This window comes from Triturus cristatus, chromosome 11 (assembly GCF_964204655.1).
Source record: "Triturus cristatus chromosome 11, aTriCri1.1, whole genome shotgun sequence".
NCBI lineage: Eukaryota > Metazoa > Chordata > Amphibia > Caudata > Salamandridae > Triturus > Triturus cristatus.
In genome coordinates, this window is record NC_140594.1 from 143,745,160 (window position 1) to 143,767,699 (window position 22,540).

A 22,540-nucleotide genomic window follows, 5' to 3' on the forward strand; every position below is an offset into this window, starting at 1 on the left:
GAATCGAGTCATTCACTTTCAATTTAATGATAACAGCTGGGTATTTGTTTAGACACGTGTCCTTATAAGCATGCTATATTAGGCACGCCCCCGTCATCATTGTGCCGCATGTACATGCGTGACAGAATTTCTGTGTCTTTTTTGTGACCGGTGCGAGAAAACAGGCACAAGCCAAGTGTCACCATTGACTGGCCATACATAGCCGGTGGTGACTCGTGTGCCGCAAGCGTTAGCATACTGGTTGATACCGTTGCGATTGATGCAGTGTCGTACATATTGGTAAAAAAATGAAGGCATCGCTGCCATGGTGCAGGTGGCACTCCATTATATACCCTTGCACTGTACCCTATTACACTCTACACCACTGTAGTGACCTCTATTCCGCTCTGTACCACTGCACTGTGTGGCACTCCAATATACGCCACTCCACTTTACACAATTGAACTTAACAACACTACACTGTATGACACTCAAATGTATGTAAGACCACTGTACAGCACTCAAATGTATGCCACTCCACTGTATGGTGCTCCACTGTACCCCACTCTAGGGTACGCTTTTCCAGTTTATGTCACTCCAGTGTGCGACACTCCACTGTATGCCACTCGACTCTACGCTTATTTACTATACGCTATTCCAATATATACCCCTACACTATACAGCACTCCACTCTATAGTACTCCACTATACACCACTACAGTCTACGTGAATAAAACGTTTATGTTGATTCTTCGGGTTTCTACATATTGTGGAGTTGTCTTTAATGAGTGTGCCATTGTTTTTTGAAGCAGCTTAGCCGTGGGCTAAGTAGCTATGCTCTAGACAGGCACACAGATGCCACCCTCTTCGAAAAGGTTTTGAATGCATGCGTGCCAGGCAGTCTCAGCCTCGGTGGTCCACCGTTTCAAAGTGTTGAGGGCTGCCAATGGTTTATCCAGTTTCAAACCCAGTGGAGGATTAGATATAAAGTTCAATTAATGATTGTGTACAAAAAGCAACTGAAAAGGAAAGGAGTAGTATTTATTCGCAACTTGGCACTGAGAGGCAAAAGGAACTGGGTATTTCTTAGTTTGTGGTGCCTACATTTTCAGTTTCGTATGGGATATGAGAAGGCTTATCTTTTAGTCTTTTCCTTTTTGCATTCTTGATTTCAGGGTTGGGCTATAATGGTTTTGTGTATTCCCTTGCCTTCAAGTGTGTGTTTTTTTTTCTGTCACTTAAGCAGGTGTGTATTGGTTGTTACTCCCTTGTAGGTAATACAGCAAGATGGGAAGACGATGTTGGTCTCAAGTATCAGCCTGTACAAGTCTGTCAAGGTGCGAACAGTGTTGTCATGCGTCTTTGGCAATTTGATATAGGGTGTTTTGGGCAAGTGGTAAACATACTTCATGCCATAAAAATATATGTGCACTGCAGAGTACTCTGGCAAAAGAGAATCACCTTCGCGCAGGCCGTGTGTGTTAGGTAGGCTGAAGGAGACACCCCCAACAAATACCTGGGCCCCAGAGAGGGGCAGATGGAAGGCTACCACCCCCATTGTTCCTCACCAACTGCCATGCTATATTTGGGCAGTGAGCACTGCGGCTAATTATAACATAGTATGTATTCGATGACTGCTTGTGGATGGGGGCATAGTCGTAATTTAGGGGTTGCCGGGGGTCACAACTGCGACCCTTGCGTCCCTTGGCACTTCCTTTGCGACCCCTGTCCTCAGAGGTAGCAAAGTCAGTGCAAACAAGACTGAGGCAGCTTGCTCTTATGGGTATTGGTGTTCCACAATTGTTTTCTGCCCATGTTCAGTTGCACTCATAGTATATAGTAGTGTATGATTCACTATTAGTTTAATTGAAAATGGAGCACCAGGAGCTGGAACAATATCTCCAGTTGCATATGATGCAAGTAAAAAAAAAGGTTTTAAAGGTATGTTGGGTGCGTGCTTGTGGGTCAGAGTGTGTTTGTGTGCAAGAGAGTGTGTGTTTGTAGGCATGTGCCTGTATGTGTAAGCATGTGTTAGTAAAAATGAGTGCAAATCAGTGGCAGGTAGTGAGTGACAGTTAGTGACATGTAGTGAGTGAGATGATTGTCAGTGATTATGACAGTGAGTGAGTAAGAGTGAGCGCAAGATAGTGAATAATAGTAACTGAGTACAAGTAGGTGAGAATGAATGAGGGAGTGTGAGCGAGTGAATGTGTGTGAGCATGGGTAAGAATGCAATGTCTGCTGTTGGCCCAGGCATACTGTTGGTAATTATTGGCTTATACTACAGGCATGCAAAAAAAATGCCGCTGCTGCTTGCATACTGGAGGAAATTGTTAGCATGACAGGCACCTGTGACAGAATGCTGGCACTTTTCATGCTAGAGGTAGTTCTTGACATAATGGTCACCCTACATAAAATACTGGTGCTGGCATACGAAAAGCAATTCTTGGCATACGATGTACCCATCGAAAAATGCTGGCACTGGGATACTTGAGGACTTTTTTTTTCCATGGGGGCACCTGTGTTGCTAGCTCATTGGAGATACTTCTTAACATAAGAGAGAAAAGCATGACAAATGGGATGGGAGCAACCATAAGAAAACTCTGGCCCTGACATACTAGAGGTAATTTTGACATAATCTATATGGATGGAATTAATTGCAAAATTCTGAAACTGGCATATTGTAGATCGTTTTGGGCACAAGGGTGCAAACATGGCATATAAGGGACATGCATGATAAAATGCTGACCCTAGCACAATTTGAGGTATTTCTTTTATATATAGGGCCACCCATAGCACAATCTGAAAACAATGGGGTCCACTCACTCCCTGGAAGAATTAAGTTTCATTGGCTTAAGCACACTATGAAAAAACTTGAATATAAATGAGTATCCTTTCAGAGCCTATGGCTTTGTGGCACATGTATGGGAAAATTGTGCTTTTAAATACACTACTTGATTCCATTTCATTCAAAGCGTTATCACTGTTGGAACCCCCAAATCTGTCTGGCTCGCTACAATTCAGGGCGAGTTTTACTTCCCACAGCTAGCAAAGATCATTTCAGTAACTTAATGTAGGAGGTTTATAAAACAGATTTTTTCTGAGTTGCGTTATAGTATTCATGCAGTTATGGTACGTTAGCGATGTCAATTAAGGTGGTGTCTTCAGAGTTAAGGTCAATTGACAGCACTTTTTGAGAATATTTAGGTTTAAAGGCCAATTGATGTCACTTCTGCAATATCATTAAGGTCAAAGGGTGTTTGATGTTACTTCCGCTCCTCCTATTGAATACACGGCCATGAGTGGAGGCAGCAGACTCACCATCTGACTGGCGGTGCAACCCCCGTCCGTGGCCTGGCAATGGGTGGCTCGACCTTGGGCTGTCGAGAGAAGTACCTCTCTCCACACAGGTTAAGTAGACTCCCAGATCTCTAAGCGCAACAAGTGTGGGATAATTTAAAAGAAAATGCACACCGTCATCATTTTTGAGGCTCAAGAGTTGGGTGTATCAGGTACCGGCAGTCATTTTTCAAAGTCAGTTAAGTTCGTGTCTTCTTTTGTTTTTTTGGTGTTATGACATAGGTTTTCATTGGAATTTTAGAAATGTATGGATGTATCTGTACAGCGCCGTCTGCGTTGCCCCCCTTCGGTGGGTGTCCTGAGGAGCGGCTGGGGAGGCGCGCATCTCTAAAGGCAGACACATGCCGACTCTAGGTCTGCGGTGTTCACAGAATCCATATCGGCTCTTGAAGGTTACAGATCGGATGTCACGGCCAGCCTGGGCGGCAGCTTGTCAGCGCTGCCTTCTGCAGGCCTATCAGCGCTCCGCTGCCATGCATCGCACGGAGAGCCGGCCGCCCGCCCGCATCGGGTCCCATCCCGCGCCCACTGCCTAGGGTCGCCACCTGGGCAGGTGGACTGCTCGAGCTCCCGGGCGCGCGAGGCACATCATCTGTTAACAAGGTAAAGGGCGTTCCTGGTGCTCAGAGCTGCATCCTAGCCGGGCGGGGCGGAGAGCAGCTGAGCGACGAGCTCAGGAAGATGGAGGTTATCAGAGCGGACGGATCCCGATGAAGGATTAAGGCGAGGAGGGCAAGTATTTAGGGCTAGAAAGGGGTTGGGGGTAGATGCTGCTCTAGTGTTTACTACTACGGGGGACCAGCCGTGGGCTGTGCCAGGGCGTCCACACCCCGCGGCTGCTGGGGGCCGAGAAATGCTGCTGTGCAGTGCGGGTGCCCATGGATATCTTTATTGTGGTAGCAGATGCTCCCAGGGCTGGGCTGGGCGCGCGCAGGAGAGCAGCATGCCATCCGCATTGCAGGTGCACAGTGGCCCCGGTGCCACCCTGCTGGACGGGTGGCCTTCCCTCTGCAGGGAGGGGCCCTGCTGCATAGGCTGTGCATGGGGTGTGCTGGAGAGTGTGGCAGGCGTGCACGCCCGCTCCTCTGTGAACAACATTATCAAGAGCTGAGTGAGCACGTGATTGAGCACCGGGTCCCCATACGGTACACTTTATTATATCCAGTATGTTTAAAAGTGCGGGCCCAGCAACCTATTGGTCATTCATATGTTTATCTGTGCATGGCTAGTTATTCATGAACGTAAATGCTCAAGTAGGGCATGGTTACACGAATTAAGTGTACTTATATATTTCCATTATACCATATATACGAGTTAACAATTTCGTTAATGACAGTGAGTGCTACCAAATATCTTTTGAATGCAGTTTGCTTGGCAGGCGCTGTATTGAATCAGAAAAGTGATTTTACCCATCAGACGCAGTACGCCGTTTTTTTAATCAACCTCTGAAGGCTGAAAAGCCGAGGACACCAATCAGAATTCGAATTCTGCTCTTTGATTTCCTCATTTCATGTATTACCCCAGCGTTTATTGACCTGTGTATATGTAGCTTAAGTGATTTTTTTAATTTTGGAAAGAAGCCGTGGGCACTATGTCTATTTTTTATGCCCCTCTACCTTTTATTTGTTTCCTATTGTTACTTTTTAAGGCACCATTGTCCCTTATTGTTTCTTTTGTGAAGCTACAGCTACTCTTTTAATGCGCCAATGCTGGATTTTGATAGCTATGTGCCTTCTTTTTCAGAGCACTACAGCATTCTAATGGCATTATATCTGGTTTTGTGGGCACAGTAGCTCTACGCATTGTTTATACCCATTTTATGAGTGCACTGTAGCTGCTTTTGGAAATTGCATACCTTCTCTGTAATGGCTCTCTATGCCTATGTGTTTTAGGGACCCTAACTCCCTTTTATGGAAATGTGATCTATTTTGTGTTTTTTTTTTTCTTTTTGAGGTCTGTACTTGCTTTTGTGGCCACAAGTGCACTATATAATACCTATTCCTTAAGAGCTCTACTGTTACTCTTTTGGAGGCAGAAATATACTTTTGTAATATTTTCAGTGAAGGGTAGAAAAAAGCAGAGCTACATGCCTGCTGTGGTCAGTGCATTTCAGATTACCATATATTGTTTTTGGCAGTAAACAACAAACCGCACCAGACATTGGACTTTAACAGCAGTATTGAAGTCAAAAACACGGTAGCTGAAATTAAAAGGGGCGCTAATTGCTGTCTCGCCTTTCAGTTGTGAAGAACAATAGAAATGTTGGTAATAACCACCAAAATCATTATGAGAATAGAAAAGATCTGAAAAGCATGCACATTAATCCTAGTGTAAGAGTGAGGACGAAGTGAAATGTAAATATACTTTATTGGCAGGTTTGCTATCTGTCTCCTATTTTGTCTATTCTCCAACCTCATATAATAGTCTTCTATTTGTATTATTTATCTAGTTTATGATGAAATGCCTGTTTATTTGTTCCCTCTAATACCTTCTATTTTCCTTTTATATAGTAGGTGCCTTGATAAATACGGAACAGGAACATTTGTCATACTGGTTAATGCTGTGACCTCATCCATCCCCTCCCCCCGCCCTGTCTAACGCTTTTGGGAAGTGCCTGGTCAACCTGAGCAGATGCATTAGTCTCATTCTTAACCAGCCCCCTTGGGAGGACGCATCATTGAGTTCAAATGTCAGTAGTTGACTAAAGAATATAAAAAGCACAGTAAAGGCCATCTAAGCATTGATACCACCTTGCCACAAAACTCTTTTTACAGTTGCACATGATTAATTTTTCTTGTTTTCTTGAAAATAATAAAAATACATGGTACAACTGAAAGGGTTGATATTTTAAAAACATTGCTAGTAAAGTTGCCACCCCATTGAAAGTTTTTAATTTAAAAAATGTTATTACAAGCATTTAGCCGCCACGTTCAGTGCCTTATATTTTTGTTTTCCATTTTATTTTGCGACATTGGCTTTCGCAAAAAAGAAAAAAATCAGTCACACTAGCAGCGAAGACCAGATATATTATTTTCACCGCTGCTTGTTTATTAGTGTTATATTTTGAAGACACTCCAAAGCTAATAGTACGTACATGCGTGCACTATTTACCGTATCTGTGGGTTGTTCTACAAAGGGATGCTTACTAGCACAAACAAGTCAAACCCCGTGGCTATATCATTTGCAGTAGATTACTGTGTTAATTATTTGCATTATGTCATGTCAGACAGATAGTACAAACTATTTGGTGTAATCTGGAAGCTCGACACAGACATTTAAAATGTCTCTTTAGATGGTGGCTTTCCACGGGCTATTATTAGCACATGTAATATTATGGTTCGCTTTGGAAGCAAATGAAGTATAACACGTGGTATGATAAAACATTACCTTTTTTCTCTTAACTTCTCCTTTGCTTTTCCAATGCATAAAGATAAATGCTACTTTTAATGTTAAAAATAACAAGCATGCTTTCCACTATGCTTTATTAACACATTTGTAACTATTTTGACCTAGATGTATATGTTTTCACAGTTGAAAAACCATTGGTAATGTCAATAATTTTGGCTTATAAATGAAAGCGCCTCTTCAGGCACTGGCGAGTTTAGTAAGTGAAACAGTTAATATACATGCACTTTGTTACTCATCCTTGTACTCATACATATTTTAGACGCTGTGTCCCATGGCCGCCTCTTGGAGCGGTTATGGAGTGACGGGTCGGCCATTAAGTCCTTCGGTGGCTGGCATCTTTTTGGGGAAATCGTACATTCCAGGTCCTCCAGAAACCTTTCTGCTCCAAGGTGGTTCCTCTGTCTCAGGGAGTTCCACAAGGCTCTCCGCTAAGCCCTACCCTTTTAAATCTGTACATTCGACCCCTGTTAGACATCTTTGTGCGACATGGCTTTGAAATATTATCTTACGCTGATGACACTCAGCTGATCGTCACCTTGTCCCATAACTCCGCTGTTGCTGCCGTGGCTCTGAGCGTCTCTTTGTCTGAGGTATCCCATTTGATGGTCCTTAACTGCCTTAAGTTAAATGCAGGTAAGACAGAGGTCCTTATCCTTGGCAAGCAGCCTTTGATTTGGTCCACATTCTGGTGGCCAAAGTCCCTGGACCCCTTTCCTCAGCCTAACCCCAAGGTTATAAACGTCTGGGTCTGGGTCTGGTTTGAAGATAAACTCACTTTTGAAAGTCAAATCACAGCCTTAGTGGGCATTTATTTTGCATTATTAAATCTCAAATGCTTTATTAATCTTCTTCCATTCTCAGCCCGGAAAACTGTGATCCAGGCTTTAGTAGTCTCTCGGGTGGACTACTGTAATATCTTATACCTGGGAGCCTCTCAGACGAGGAACAAGAGATTCCATCGAGCTCAAAACTCAGCAGCTCGCCTGCTGCTTAAACTCTCCAAGCGTGCATCTATGGGTATGGCACTCCAGAAACTGCACTGGCTCCCGGTGGAAAAGCTCCTCTCTTTTAAGGCCCTTTGCTACTGTTATAGGATCTATAGGAAGGTTGGACCGAAGTATCTCTACTCTCTTCTCACTCCTTGCTCTCCTAGGAGGTGCCTCAAGTCTTCATTCCCTTCCACAGCAGCTGAGGCAATCTCCGTCAGAGTTTCAGTTTTGAAAAAATCTCCAGACTTGGCATTTTTAGGCTCCATATTCTTTTAGCTGCATCAGTCTGCCTTTGACCGCCTAGTGTTGGGATGCTCCTTGTTAGGAGTAGCTATGTACTTTATAATACACATATTTATTCATTCATCCTCTCACTGACTCATATTTGCACTTACCCACATACACATCCACAGTGAAACAGACACAAATTCAACAAACATGTGGAAGATGAATTAAAAGAATAAAAATAGAAAACAAAAACATGCCACCACTATAACTTGGTGGGCGTATGCTTGCATCCAAAAGTAAATAAATGTAATGTAAACATAGCAGTGGGTGGCTATTGTGAAATGGTATGCTGCATTGTGTATTCTTGATTTAAAGTTTACCACAGTTACCACGTTTAGAAGCAAGCCACGTGTTGGCCTTCTTGGAGCACTTAAAACAATGATACGCTATAGACAATACCATTCCAAGATGGACTGTCAGTAAAATTCACACAGTGCAACCATCTTCGAATGATAAAGTGTATAGTGTTTCACTGTCATACAGATTGAAGGTGGCCAAGATAATGCTTCTAAACCTAATTCTAAGATGGTAAGCAAGTTTAGGAATGGAGTCACCACAGGATGAGACACACTGCAGATGAAATGAGACTCAAGTGAGTGGTCTGGTAGGACTGAGTGGGAGCTGCCGAATGTGGTAAATAAGGCAGGAAACAAAAAAAGAATGGAAGGGGACTTATAAAAAAAAAAGAAAATGGAAAACGAAAGGACTGGCTACCAGTCCAGGCACTGAGGTACACTCATTTTTAGGCTTTTGTGCTCAGGTGAACAAGCAAAATGCCGTTATTCACAGGGCAATAGAGCCAGTGATAAAAAAATAGGCTAATCCATTGTTCCATGCCGTATTCTGTCGCCGAGAGTGGCAGAATGCGATTGACACTCAAAACAGACAGAAGAGGACTGATCAAAAGACTATATATATATATATATATATATATATATATATATATATATATATATATATATATATATATATATATATATGAATGTAGAGTTTTTTGTTTGTTTTTGTATTACAAGGCATGGTAGACTACTACACTTGCCAGGCCCTACTTAAAGGGTCTAGCAAGGACCACCAAAGTTCTGATCTTCGCAGCCCCTAATCTATGCTTACTATATTAATCTTTTGAGTTTCCATGTAGCTAAAAGCATGTCTACCGGTATTAGTTTACTAATATCAGTCCACCCTTAACTGCCTAATGGCGTTAACATACGAGTTCCACAACAAATATGTTATGCCTACTGCCGTTTTGAAATTTTTCATAATAAGCAGATTGGGCCTCTGATATCTGACATACATTTTCCTAATTAACCAACGAGACCTATTTACTTTATCATTGTCTCATCACCATTATCGATGTGCAAATCGTCTACCCCAAGGGTTTATCATTGTGGGTAATGTACTCCAAACCTTCCCTTACTAAATTAATCTGTGAGAGTCCATGTAGCGAAGTACCCATTTACAGCCTTTTATCCAGTGTAATAACAATTCACCTTTAGACACACTTCCAAGTGTTTTTCTAAGGGGATAACCAGCATCAAAATGCCTTGCCTAATACACTAAGCTGTGTGATTCCATGCAACTACATATGTGGACAGTTTTAAACACAGTGCAATGATAATTCAACCTCAAAGGCCTATTGGCTTTTCTAAACCCCTTTATCAATAGACTGGTTTAATGGTCCCCCTTTCATATAACATTTCATCATAAACATGTCAGACCTATGGCATCTGACATAGGGTTTCCCAAAAAATCTATCAGGCCTGTAGCCTTCATAGTTAACTAGTCACTTTGAGCTGTGCTAAAGCTTTTCCACAACTCCACCTCAAGCATACAATACAAAAATGATAAATATACACAAAATTACAATTTGCAAAACAATATTCTGTCCCTGCTTGTAGCTTTAACAAGATTTATCAGATTGTAAATCTTGTCCCGGAAAGTTTATCAGAGAGGGAAACCAGATTGTGAATCTTCAACAGGAAGTTTATTTGGACACCACAGTTGTTTAAGATGTTAGAGCTTTGGCAAACTCATTAGTTTCATTAACTTCTTTCTAAGATGAATATCTAACAGGCCAGTCTTCGCCTGCTAAATAGTATTCTGCTGCCCTTGAAGTAGGAACATGTTATCTCCTTTGAAACTTAAAACCTTGCCTGGGAACTTTGGACTTCGCTTTAGGAACTGAGACTGCAACTGGGAAGACTCCTGCTGCTCCCGGTCTCGTCATCCTGCCAGTCTTCTGCGCCATCTGTGCCTGTGCTCCATACAGGTTCTTCACCAGGCCTGTGGACATCCAAGACACCCGAAGGAATCTCCCTTGGAGTGAAGGAGTCACTCCTCTGCATCTGCAGGCACCGCAACAAAGCTGACCGGTCTGCTGTTCCTAGGCTCCCACTGACTTCAAAAGGTTCAGCAACACAGATGGTGGTAGTGCAACTCCCTCAAGGCCTGCACTGTCTTCACAGCAAGTTTGAAGCCAGTATCCATCATCGGAACCGCTGGAGCAGTACCCCTGTGCATTGCGTTGACTTGCCGTTGCCAAGGCTTGTTGACTCTCTTCACAAGAGATCTTCGGGCTCCACGAAGCGCCAGCATCTCCTGCTACCAAGATCTTCGCCCTCACTGCATGCTCCGCACCGGGGGCCTGCACCATTGGTAAGCTGCTCAAGGTCCTCTTTCGACTCCTGTGCCTTCGGCCTGTGGGTCCTCTCAAGGGTCTTCTTTGGATCCAGTGGGCTCCCCTGTTTGCTCGGTGCCTACTCTGACTTACCTGCTTGTGGTGAGTCCATTGGACCTTGCTGTTCCCAACACTGCACCCTTTTCATCTGCCACGTTTGTTACAGCTGCCAAGGCTTGTTAGTGCTCCCGCCAGACACTGACCCCCTGGCTCTTGACATCCGATGTGGAACAGCTCGTGAACGGCTCCTGGTTTTCCACAGCGTCGCCTGGTTCACACAGCTGCAGTGCCAAAGTCACCGTTAACTTTTCTGCATCTTCCGACATCGGTGGGCATTCGTCTCCCGTGCCTCCTGGTCACTCCTGAGTGGCATAGACTCTTTCTCCTCTGCTGGCCGATACCTCTCTTCCTAAATCCCCCTTTGGGTTCCACCGGACTCTTTCACCTTCTTCGCCAGTGACATCTTCACTGAAGTCCTCCATTGTGGTCTGCGGCGGTTTCCAAAGTCACTTTGCACTTATGTGCCCGGCTTCCCTGGGGTAGGTATCTTGGTTCCACAGGTATCCACTAGTGGGGTAGCTCTCCAACCTTCCATCTTCCACGGGGTTTCGTCAGGGCCCTCTGGGAAGGGTCCTTCTTCTTCTTAAAAACTGCAACCGCAACTTACCTATTGACTTGTGTTGATCATGCGGTCGTGTTCCCACTCTGCACATAGACTCCGTGGGGTTCCTGGGTACTTACCCGTGGGTGGTTCCTTGTGTCCCAACACTTCTATGTCTTCTGGGTACAGCCTCGACTTAGGTTGTGGTTTGCATTCCACTTTCTTAGTATATGGTTTGGTCTCCCCCTGGAGACCACGGTGTATTTGTGCTACTTACGTGTTCTATTGTTGAAGTATTGTTTGTATGGTGAATATATCTCCGGGTAGGAGATATCGCAATGCGTTAGTGAGTATTTATAATAAATACATCAATTTATAACTAGACTTTGTGGTTCTTTTACACTTATCCTACATTTTATGATCAATACTGGTAAAAAAAACAGTTTTACACTCCTTCTGGACTAAGCCTGAAGGCTGCTTCCACAGTTACCATTTAGAGAGCTTTCTATGGTTGTCTAAGGCCACTAAAATCACCATAACGGTTGTCTGGATTAGTGCAAGGTGCTTCACTTAGATAAGTGTGCACCATATACTAAACCAGCCTCCTACAGGCACCTACTGCACACTTATATCGATTGGCTATCTTGAAGTGTGCATGGGTGATGACAGTATTAAATGAATTTCTCTACTTCTTGGTACTCCAATGCCACATTGAAATATTTACTGACACCCTTGCTCATCATATTATAATCACCAGTGTATTTTTTATATAGGAGTCAAAAATGCACCAGAAAGAACCCTAGCTACCTGGTGCTGCTAAGTTAAAACCACCCAAAGTGCACCACCCTATACTGTTAAGTGAGCACTCCAATCTTATTGCTTAAAAATGTATTGATTGTCTCAGCAGGAGAGCATGCTGTCATTACCAACCCCCAACTATGTCAGACATGTCATACTGCTGCTGTCCAAACAGGGACATTTAGATTAGTGTTACAAGAACGTTGGGAGCATATACTTTACTAAAAGTCAAGATTTAAATACTGTTCTGTTTATTAAAGTAAACAAGCCTGCTATGGCTTATCAATGCTGCAGTTGTTGTGCCGGATTCGTCCCTTCCAGATTTCCCATGCATTCACCCTACCCAGCCCTGAAACAACAGTACTCAACTTACATGAATTAGTTTAGCACGGGTTGTGGAGGGTGACCAGTCCCTTGAAGTTAAAAGAAAAAACAGGCACTTACTGGGCAAGGAACAAACAGGTTTCAGGGGTGTGGAATTTAATAAAATATCTACTTGTCCATGGGGCAGGTTGCTCCATAAATCTACTTGTCCTGTAACAAAATCCACTTGTCCCTTTTGTGCCATGTAATGTGGCGACAAATTACGGCAGCAATCTCACTATGCAAGAGTTCTGATAAAGCCTCTCTAATTTTGCCAGGGCTTGTGCCATAGTAGGGTTTGAATACTAGCAATTCCCTTATGTTGCTACGTTTCTGCAGGGCTACGTACTGGAGCTGAAGGTAGTGGTAAGCAATAGTTCAAGGATTGGAATGCCCTTTTGAGTCTGTGCAAACCTACTAACTTGCATGTTTTAAGGGTTTTCACCAACTCTTTTCTAATCTTTTCCCATACTGAAAAAGGTTGGAAATTTACTCCTGGCAGTGGCAGACGTAAAACTTCTTCAGGGTTGGGGAAAAAAGTGGTTGGAGGAAAAGTGAACTTTAAACATTCAGATTTTCACATGAGCAAATCTACACAAGCACATTTGCTCATGCTAAAATGCAGTTCACAAATATTTTCTAGGAGTACTATTTCTTGGCCTACTTCTGTAAATTCTCGTGAATTCACGGAGACTGTATATATGCACTTAATGCATGGATATATACCATGGATGCACTTTTGCGACTTTCTTTAATAATTGGGCCTCTAATTAGGCCTGGGGTTAACCGTGACCTTTTGTGTTTAGTAAAATTATGTCTCTCTCTCTCTCTCCTTCTCTCGGTCCATCAGCTGGCTTTACTGTGAGTGACAGTATTCTGCTCTATTACAAGGAGCATATTGCCACACAAAGTAGTTTTATTTAGTGCCTGGAACTACTGTGGCAATGTGTGCTTTTTGAGACCAAAAACAGTTGTTTGCTTTTGCCAATGCTTGTTAGAATGGCGAGGGTCCTGCAGCTCCCACACAGATAAGGTTTTGCAAAAACCATGCCTAAACAAGTCACACATTGACAAAACCAGAAGCCTGACCACCAGTTTCAGTCCTACTGACTTTGCCAATGCTTGTTTATTTTTGTTTCCCACAAACGTATTTTAACTGGTTACACTGATTTTCCATTATGAATATTTTTGGGAAATACAAGCATACATCAACATGTTACTAAATTATGCTGCAAAGATATGGTACCTAAAATCTTACAGTAGTTTAGCAAAATATTTTTTTCCTACTTGCATTTTTTTGTGAACATTTTATTTTGAAAGCAAAGAATCATCACTGTTGCTTTCAAGCTTCGGCAAATATTTGCATATAATCAGAAAACATTCTGGGAGCATTATACATAGCCTCATATTACTAAACTTTGAAAACGTGTGTACACGTTTATACTGGATCCACCGTTAGTAGTGCAGGCAGAATTGACATTTACTTTTAGTGCTCACCCTAACAATAAAGGCTTTGCATTAATGAACCATAAATACAAGTTTGAACAGTGTTAACACATGGACACACATATTACGTTAACTGTAGACAATGCCCTTCCTTGATCCATAATGTGGTATCATAAACTGGCAGCTAAAGGGTTTATGCTGTAGGGGGTTTGGCCCACTTGTCCCAAGGACAAAATAGACATTAAAACTCGTTGCCCTTGACCCCAAACAATATGTCCAGGGCATCGGGCTATAGGAATTCCTCATCCCTGCAGGTTTTGTCAAGGGACGTTCTATTACTGACAACACTTGTTTATTTTTTGATATTATATCCAGATCATCGAACTACACGGAGCCTCTTGCTGCTATTGCCTTAGATGCAGAAAAGGCTTTTGATAGAGTGTATTGGCCTTTCATTTTTCAGACATTGACTTGGTTTGGTTTTGGCCCGAAAATTATTTCTTTGATTTCTCTGCTTTATTGAAACCCTAAAGCCGTGATTTTTGTTTACGGTCTCACATCTCCCTATTTTTCTCTTCATAGAGGGGTTAGACAAGGGTGCCCCCCTTTCCGTTCCTTTTAAACTTAGCCTTAGAACCCTTCTTATCCAAATTAAGACAAACTCAATCTATTTTTGGTTTCATTTAAAATACCCAGCACATTAAACTAGAAGCTTATGCAGATGATATACTTATGTTCCTTTCTTAGCCTCATCTCACCCTACCGGCTTTCTTAAAAGAGTTCCACTCATATACAATGGTTTCTGGCTATAGATCAAAAAATGAGAAATGTGAAATATTGCCCCTAACCAAATATACTTTTAGAGATTTTACTTTACTTTATTTTACTTGGAATCTACAACATATTAAATATCTTGGTCTATGTTTCACCTCTGCTTAGACACCATCAAAATGATATTAACCCCCATTGTCCTTTATATCATTTCTAATATCCCTATGTCCATACCAGCAAAATTATTTCATTAAATTAACTCCATTCTTATATCTTTTTTATGACATAGCAAAAGACCTAGAATGTCACTACAAAAATGATCTCACCCAAAATCGGAAGGTGGTGTCAATTTCCCTGACTTCCTTAGATATCACAGAGCCTTTCTTTTAAAGCATTTATCCAAGTGGGTGCCTGATTCATCTTCAGACTCTCCATTATGGTTGGATCTTGAGAGATCTTTTCTATCCCCTTTTTCCTTCCAGGAATCTCTATCTTTCACACAAAAACCACAAAAATTATCCACGCCAATTATCAATCATTCATCTAAAATTCAGAATTCTCTCCTTCACACCGTCCCCTCTGACGTCGACCCATTCCTCACCTCCACCATATGGCACAATTAGTCTATATGTAGCAAGAACAAACCTATTTTTTGGAAAACATGGAGAGACAAAGGCAAAATATGGGTCCATCAATTGTTTGATAATAATACCTTTCTCACATTTTCACATGCATGTTCTTTCTTTCCGCTGCCCCATCATTTCAATATAAATTTACGATTCTACGCACTGCAATATTAGACTCCTACTCTCATTTAAATCCCTAGTTTCTCCACCCTCGTTACCAGACTTTACATGGTATAATTTACTACGAATCACTCCAAAGGCCTCTACCTTTTATTCTCGCTTATCACAACCCTCCATTGAGAGAGAGAAAACAAAAATCAAGCTTTCCTGCGAACTTGATCTAGACACACAATGGCCTTTTTCGTTATGGAACAAAATGTGGTTGAAACTTAGGAAATCATCCAGAGCGGCAAACACTACACAAACTCTCTTTTTCATTTATAATAGACTTCTCCTAACACCAATCTCCTTACACAAAATGCATGCTGATACTCCTAGTACTTGATGGTCGTGCTCCCTGACTCAAGCTGATCTATTATTCACCTGTCCACACGTATTTCACATCTGGAAACTAGTCTGGTCACAAATCAACACCATATTTCACGCTGAAGTTCCCCTTTCACCTACTAACATCTTTCTAGGTAGCCTTTCCACTGGTTGGAATACAAAGAAAGCACAAGTTCAAATCATTGGCTTATTGTTAGCTGCCGCTTTTCAACAGATTACAAAGAATTGGAAGGATGCATCCAAACTCTTATATCTAGCTTGGTGGTACTCTGTTTGCCATAATCATTGATTGGATACAACATTTGTTTTTCCCATGTCTCTTGCAAAGAAGAGTTTGCAAATATGGCCTGCCATCACGCAATTTTTAGATGAAAATGCTAAAAAATCCTTTGCTCCTAATCCATATGTACAAGAAGTTACTCAACCCCCTTGACTTTGTTATACTATGTCTATTATTATTTGCTATATTTTTTGCCTATATTTGCTCGTGCTGTATGACTATTAATGCTTTAAATCTCGCCTCTTATTTTCAGCCATGAGTACGATCTTCTATAGTCAGCACATAGATATTATTGAGGTTTTCTCTCTCTATGTAATTTTTGATGTTTGGAATACATGAAGTATTTTTGTTTATCCATATGTGTTTAATAAACTTTTATTTTTGAAACTTAAAAAAGAAAAAACAGGAGCTGAGGCCGCAATGGAAGTGAGATGCTGCATAAAAAAACTAGCTTAATTTCCATGTTGTGGCCACTATTCGCTGAGGGAATAGTGGAGTTCAGAGAAGAGGGGCATGTCAGCAGAGATAAATGGTGTGCAAGAGGGAGAGGAGAAGTCCTAATAAAAACAAAAGGTGGGGATTTCACTGCGAAACTCACAAGTTGGCGTCTCATGAAGACGAAAAGTACTAGCACCAGTGCAATCGGTGGACCTTAGGTCAGCATGTTCTTAATTTGCCTGCTTAGATAGTTGTATCTGCCCGCTTTCTCCAACCTGGCTGTTTACAGAGTTCAAAGTGTGCTCAGTCCTGCCAAGACTAAATGATAAAATGTTGGTCTTTTCCTTATTCCTAGACAGATTATTTTAATGGCCATAGGATTCTTGCTGCACCTACCCTCTTTGTATACCTATGAGTGTAACAGCAAGGAGAAGGACACCATCTGCAAAGAATTAAGCTGAACTAGGCCTTTGTCCACCGTCGTTCCAGATTACTGACATGGGTGTGGAAACACAGGATGGCATGAATGCAGCCCTGTCTCACACCTGCTTCAGCCCCCCACCGTCGTGTGTGGCAGCCCAGGCTGAGACAACTTCCCGGGCACACACACAGACGTATCTGAGTACTTCTCAGATCTTTAAAAGACCATTAACTTGCTAACAAGGCTTTGTTGTTTTTTCACCCCTTCCTAGAGCTCCTGCATCTCTCCTCTGACTATCCCTGGAAGAATTAGCCCCCCCCCCCACACACATTTTTGGTAGACCCCACCCCCCCACTGAAATATGGCTCTAGTTGCGCCTCTGGTCTTTATCAATATTTCTCCATTTGCAGTTTGTCAATAAAATTGCATATATAGAGTAGAACATTATACGAAAAGCACATGTTACAGGCATATGCAGTCATTGTAATCAAGTGGATCCAGTATGCTTGATAGCACTCGGCCACCAGGTCACTTTATATGTTCCCATGTCCCAATGTAGATCTCGCCCAAAATGTGTTCAAGCCATCTTGGTGCACACCATGACATCATCTTAGTCCACAAATAGGCATGATTCATCTTATTCAAAGCTGTGCACCGCCCCATCCACAATATTCTGTCTAGCCAAGAGAAGAATGCTACTACATTATGCATCGTTTACGCTCCTAGATGAAAACCCATTCGAGTGACTAGTTTAATTCTACCCTATTTGACCCATTCGAACAGATCTTCCCTCAGAACTTTGCGAAAACTCTTCAAATAGGGACACAATATGGAAAGGAATTGGTAATTAGAGGGGCACTCCATCCTGTCGTTTTTTTGTGAATTGGAACCCATCTGGACCAATATAACCTCGCTCCAGATATCAGGTATCCTACTTTCCCTTAGAATAATCAAAAGGAGACTCATGCTGATTGCACCCTCATGCCATATTAATATGATAAGAAGGCACGTTGGGAAAATTGTCAGATGAGTGAAGGAGGTGCAAGCAGTGCTCAATGAAAGAAAGCTTGGTTCAATTTCTAAAGGGTAGCCCTTTGATAAGAAGTCTTGACAGTGCAGTGTTTTATGTTTTTTGTTCTTTGATTTATAAAGCACTGAATGGTGTGAGCGGCATTTAATTGTTAGTCACAGAGCGTTCACACAATATAATTCATAATCCGAAATTGAAGAAATGTAAATTTAGCGTTTGTATATTCAAAAGAAAACTCAACCATTTAAAACAGTTGCTGAGTTAGAATCACAGCAAGGCAGTTTCAAGTGTCTGGTAGAATGCATAAATGTGTGATATGTTTTAGAGGAAAATAATCCGTGATGGTCATTTAATTTTTACTCCTGCGTATTGACTTATTTGGGGATTGAGAGGGTTGTGGTTCTTACTTTTCATGTCATGATCTTTAGTAGGCAGGTGAAATCCTAGCGCAGATTACTTTTGTAATAGTCTTGATTTAGATAGGAAGGTAATGAATTAGGTCACAATTCTGTGTGCCTTTTAAACACAAAGGCACCTGTGGTACAAAGTTCAGCTGCTTTTCAGGGGTAAGTCATGATTAAACAATAGGTGACCTTGACAAATTTGAGTTTATGTTGCAGGGTTCTGACTAGATATTTAGACGCTCTGGTTTTTGTCTTAATCTTTTAATGCCCAGATTAAAATGTTAATTTATACCCCAAATCTGGACCCCGGAAATCTGGGATTCCTTTTAGTCATATATGGAAAGCTTCAGAACTCCATCCCAGAAGCCTTCCAAGCCAGGAGCATACAGTCTTAATTTCTGTAAAATGTAAAAATAATTGAATACTGTCCGTGACCCCCCCAAAAAATCTTGATCTCAGAACCATTTCACAATTAGTTTTCCCAAACAGCATGTGAGACCTTCTGGATCTAAGTGAACTCTATTATTTTTTAACACAACTAATAATAGAGTACTAGAGTGCTTGTAAAATGCAAAAGTGCGTGTTTCGGTAGGATTTCTGCTTAGAATCCATCCCATAAATAGCGTGACGGCTTATGAAAATAGCCTTATACTTCAGTCTTTTCTGATTCCTGCTTTCATGGCTGTATTAATGTGATTCAGCCCATCAGCACATATAAGGAGTTGCAGTTTTCCAAACTCATAGGCCCTTGGGGGCGTGGCCAAGCTGCTGACCCAAATGGACACACAATACTGAAGCTACTGTTGATGCTGCCCTAGACTATCCTTTTTAAGAGACCCACCCCACCATCTGACACCATCCAAGAAGTGGGGACCCCAAAGTGATGTGGGCATGGGCCACCTGACCCATTTAGGGGTGCTCGAATGCTGTGAACCCAGAATAGTGTCATACTCAACCTACCTCAGCAACCCACACTGGCACTGTTGCTGCTGTCCTGACCTGTTGACGAGCTTTTAATCATCCGGGCCTGGGTAGCGACGCTGAGCTCCTAGAAAGACTTGCTGTGTCCCTCTATGTGCCTGACTCATCCTCGCTTGACCCTGTCGCAAATGGGCTGAAGCCTGCTGCACTCCTGTGCCTGCTTGCCAACACACCTTGCTGTAGAGGCCGATATCCTTGCACATGGCCGGCGCTTATTCTACGGAGCGGCGGCAAGGCCCCTTTCAATGCTGGAGGTCGAGGCGGGAGAGCCGTCGACAACCAGAGAAGTTGAGAGCCATGGGGGCGTTGCCTTGCCGGAGAGACTGCACCTTTGAGGTAACGGTCAGTCAGGAGTCTCCCCGGAGGTCCCCTGGCAAGATGGCCAGCAGGTGAGCATGGGGAGCCGGACACTGTGCCGCGCTGGGCCGATCTAGTTGCCCTACACGCCGACCTCTGCTTGCGTCCAATTTACCCCCCCTCCTCAGGTTTACTGAGGTGCTGCTGTCTGCTGGGGGCCAAGAGGTGTACCCCAACTCCTGATACTGCCCAGTGCTGTGAGCTGCGCTTGCTTGCCGGCCCTGCACCCTTGGCGAGATCTGGTAATCGTGCAGTGCTCTGGTGTCCTACCTCACACTACTGGTTGACTGGGCCTGCAGGTAATGTTTTTACCTCACACTCTCCCTAGGCCTTGAAGCATCTTCCTCTCAAGCAGTGTGCCTTGGCGACCAGCCCTGACCCTCGAATCGCCGTACTCGCCTGACTGAGCTGCCTCTGAATATGGCACACACTTGTAACATCAGCACCTTTCCTCGTGCAATGCCTCATCCACTGATCCCACCATACTGACTGCACTTGCACCACTGCCTATCGATTGACTCCCTTTGGGCCTTTTATTCAGCCCTCCTTCTGGCTATCATCCCGCTGCCGAGAGGCTATACATCTAGACTCTCCTTCTGCACCACCTGGGGTGCTACTCATCGCCAGAGCCCAGGTTACATTCAGTATGGCATTAGCGGTTGGGAGAGACTTTCTCAGTGCACACGTCTAAATGGTATGAATCACCCTACCTCCTGGCAGCTGCCAGCCACCTTGCGGCCTGTGTATTTTCTGCAGTTCTCTGGAGTGACTTCCTCTACTAACTTGGTCGCTGTTCTCACTCCACTCCCCTCTCCCCCCCTTTTGAATGCCTCGGCCATTTATTCCTTTGGCTTCAATGTAGACCACGGGGCATATCCATGCACTGCCCGGCTCTGCACACTCTTAGTTGAGACACCAGCTGCCCCACTCTCCTCCCACATCTAGCGGTAAGGCTCCCCCTCCCTCCACGAAACAGGCTATGGTGTATGCTGACCCTAAACAGCGACGTCTCAATTTAGAGAAGCCTAAATCCTTGGAAACCACACAGCTCCCACCCTTGGCGGAAGGTGGTGTCATTGCCGCACTGGCCAGGAACAGATGATTGGCTCAGGTGCAATCCTGGCTAAACTTAGAACAGGTTTTTGGGCCATTGATTGCCGGTTTGAGACATTGGCCTGGAGACTGGACATCATGGGCGAACGACTCACCACCACGAAAATCGTCTAGAAGCCACCAAGTGGCGTGTGTCAGACCTAGAGGATGGAGCATCACAATCCATGAAGCAGTTGGAGAGAATGGAAAAGTTGCTTAAATCCGTGGTGATGAAGATCAAAAATTTAGAGACAAGGGGTAGGTGCAATAACCTACGCATATTGGGGGTGACTAAGTCCACCAACTCCGGCTGTCTTGTTCATTGAGGGGCTACGTGCAGATCTGCTTGGCAGGCAGAATTTCACCTCTACATTCGTGGTGAAGCGAGCGCATCCCTCACTGGGACTGTGCCCCAATCCTGGCTGCCCCCCCCCCCCCCCCCCCCCCGAGGCCCATAATTGCCCTCCCTACTGAACTTCAGGAACTGTGACATTGTTTTGAGGATGGCCCGGTGGAGAGAGGTGGTAGGAATACGGATGGTTCCTCATTGCAGAACCGACACTAGATCGTAGTGCTCTCCTCTACTGGTATCCGATGCCACTCACCACAAGCCTAATGAGGGTTGTGGTGTAAACTACTGGTACCACACATTTTTTTAGGGTGCTGTACGTGTTGTCATCATTGACATCTCCATGAGGTCGTGACCACCACCAAAAAAAGTGTAGGTAGTATTTATCCTGGTCCTGACGAATTGCCAATTAATAGATAAACAGGCAAGAAACATGTTGACCTTTCCAGCACATACCCTCACAAACCAAAGAGTGAGAATGTGCGTTTCACTATGGTTTTAATCAGGGTAGTGACCACAACTCATTAAAATAGTTCTGAGTGGATCACTATCTCCTGTTTTATATTTCACCTATCCCACACATCACTGTCACCTACAGTAGTTACTATAAGGGCCCTCACACGCACTACACCCATCGGCATTTGAAAAAAGATCTCCGCAAAGAAGGCCCCGTTCGGGTGCCTGATCGGGTATTGCACCGCGCGACCCGATTTGGAGCTAGACCCGATGATGAAGCAAGACACCCGCTTGTTGGGTGTGTGAGGGTCTATTTTCCATAAGGAGTGATTCCCTCTCCTGCCTGCCCCTTTTCTTACACCTTGGCACCTCCTGTTTACTGACTACTACCTGCCACATCGTAGGAACTGCATACCAATTCTGGTTCACCGTGAAAAAGGTCCCCTACAGTGGCAGGGTTCCACCATCTCCTTATTTCCCAAATTCATCACTGTGGTTCAGGAGGCACAAAATTTATGGACGTCAAATCTACTCTGCGAAAACTGGGATTCCGCTATGGCATGTTGTACCCTGGGCGTCTTAGGATAGAGGCAAATGGTAAGCCATGTTTGTTTGATAACCCAGCTGCAGTGCAGGCATTCTGTCAACAACACGATGATTAACGCTCGTCCTCCCGTTGTACCACCCGCACAGATCTCCACCAGACATTCTTTCTAGCACCAGTGCTGATCTCTTCCATGCGGACTGATGGTTATGCTGATTCTCCAACTGTTTTCCAAGCTACACAACTGTTTGTTTTCCATGTGTCAGACTCAAATATTGCCATGTCTGTTTGCATTCGCAAATTTTGTTCATTTGACTCACGGGATCTCGCATACTATTCAGCATATTGATCCTATTTTATATGGAGGCCCTCCGC

General features: G+C 43.5%; 1 protein-coding gene across 4 annotated transcripts in view; it reads left to right on the forward strand.

The window, feature by feature from the left end:
• CCDC92 (coiled-coil domain containing 92) overlaps positions 1-22,540 on the forward strand; it is a 372,010-nt gene that overhangs the window by 74,967 nt on the left and 274,503 nt on the right. Inside the window, exon 1 of one of the 4 annotated variants that reach the window (XM_085633894.1) lies at positions 3,285-3,389. The exons of 1 other annotated variant lie outside the window; for it this stretch is intronic. The gene's annotated coding sequence lies outside the window, so the exon portion shown is untranslated. Of the gene's footprint in view, positions 1-3,284; positions 3,390-3,712; positions 4,072-22,540 lie in introns of those variants that run through there. 2 more of the 4 variants (XM_085633892.1, XM_085633891.1) reach the window with 2 other exon arrangements.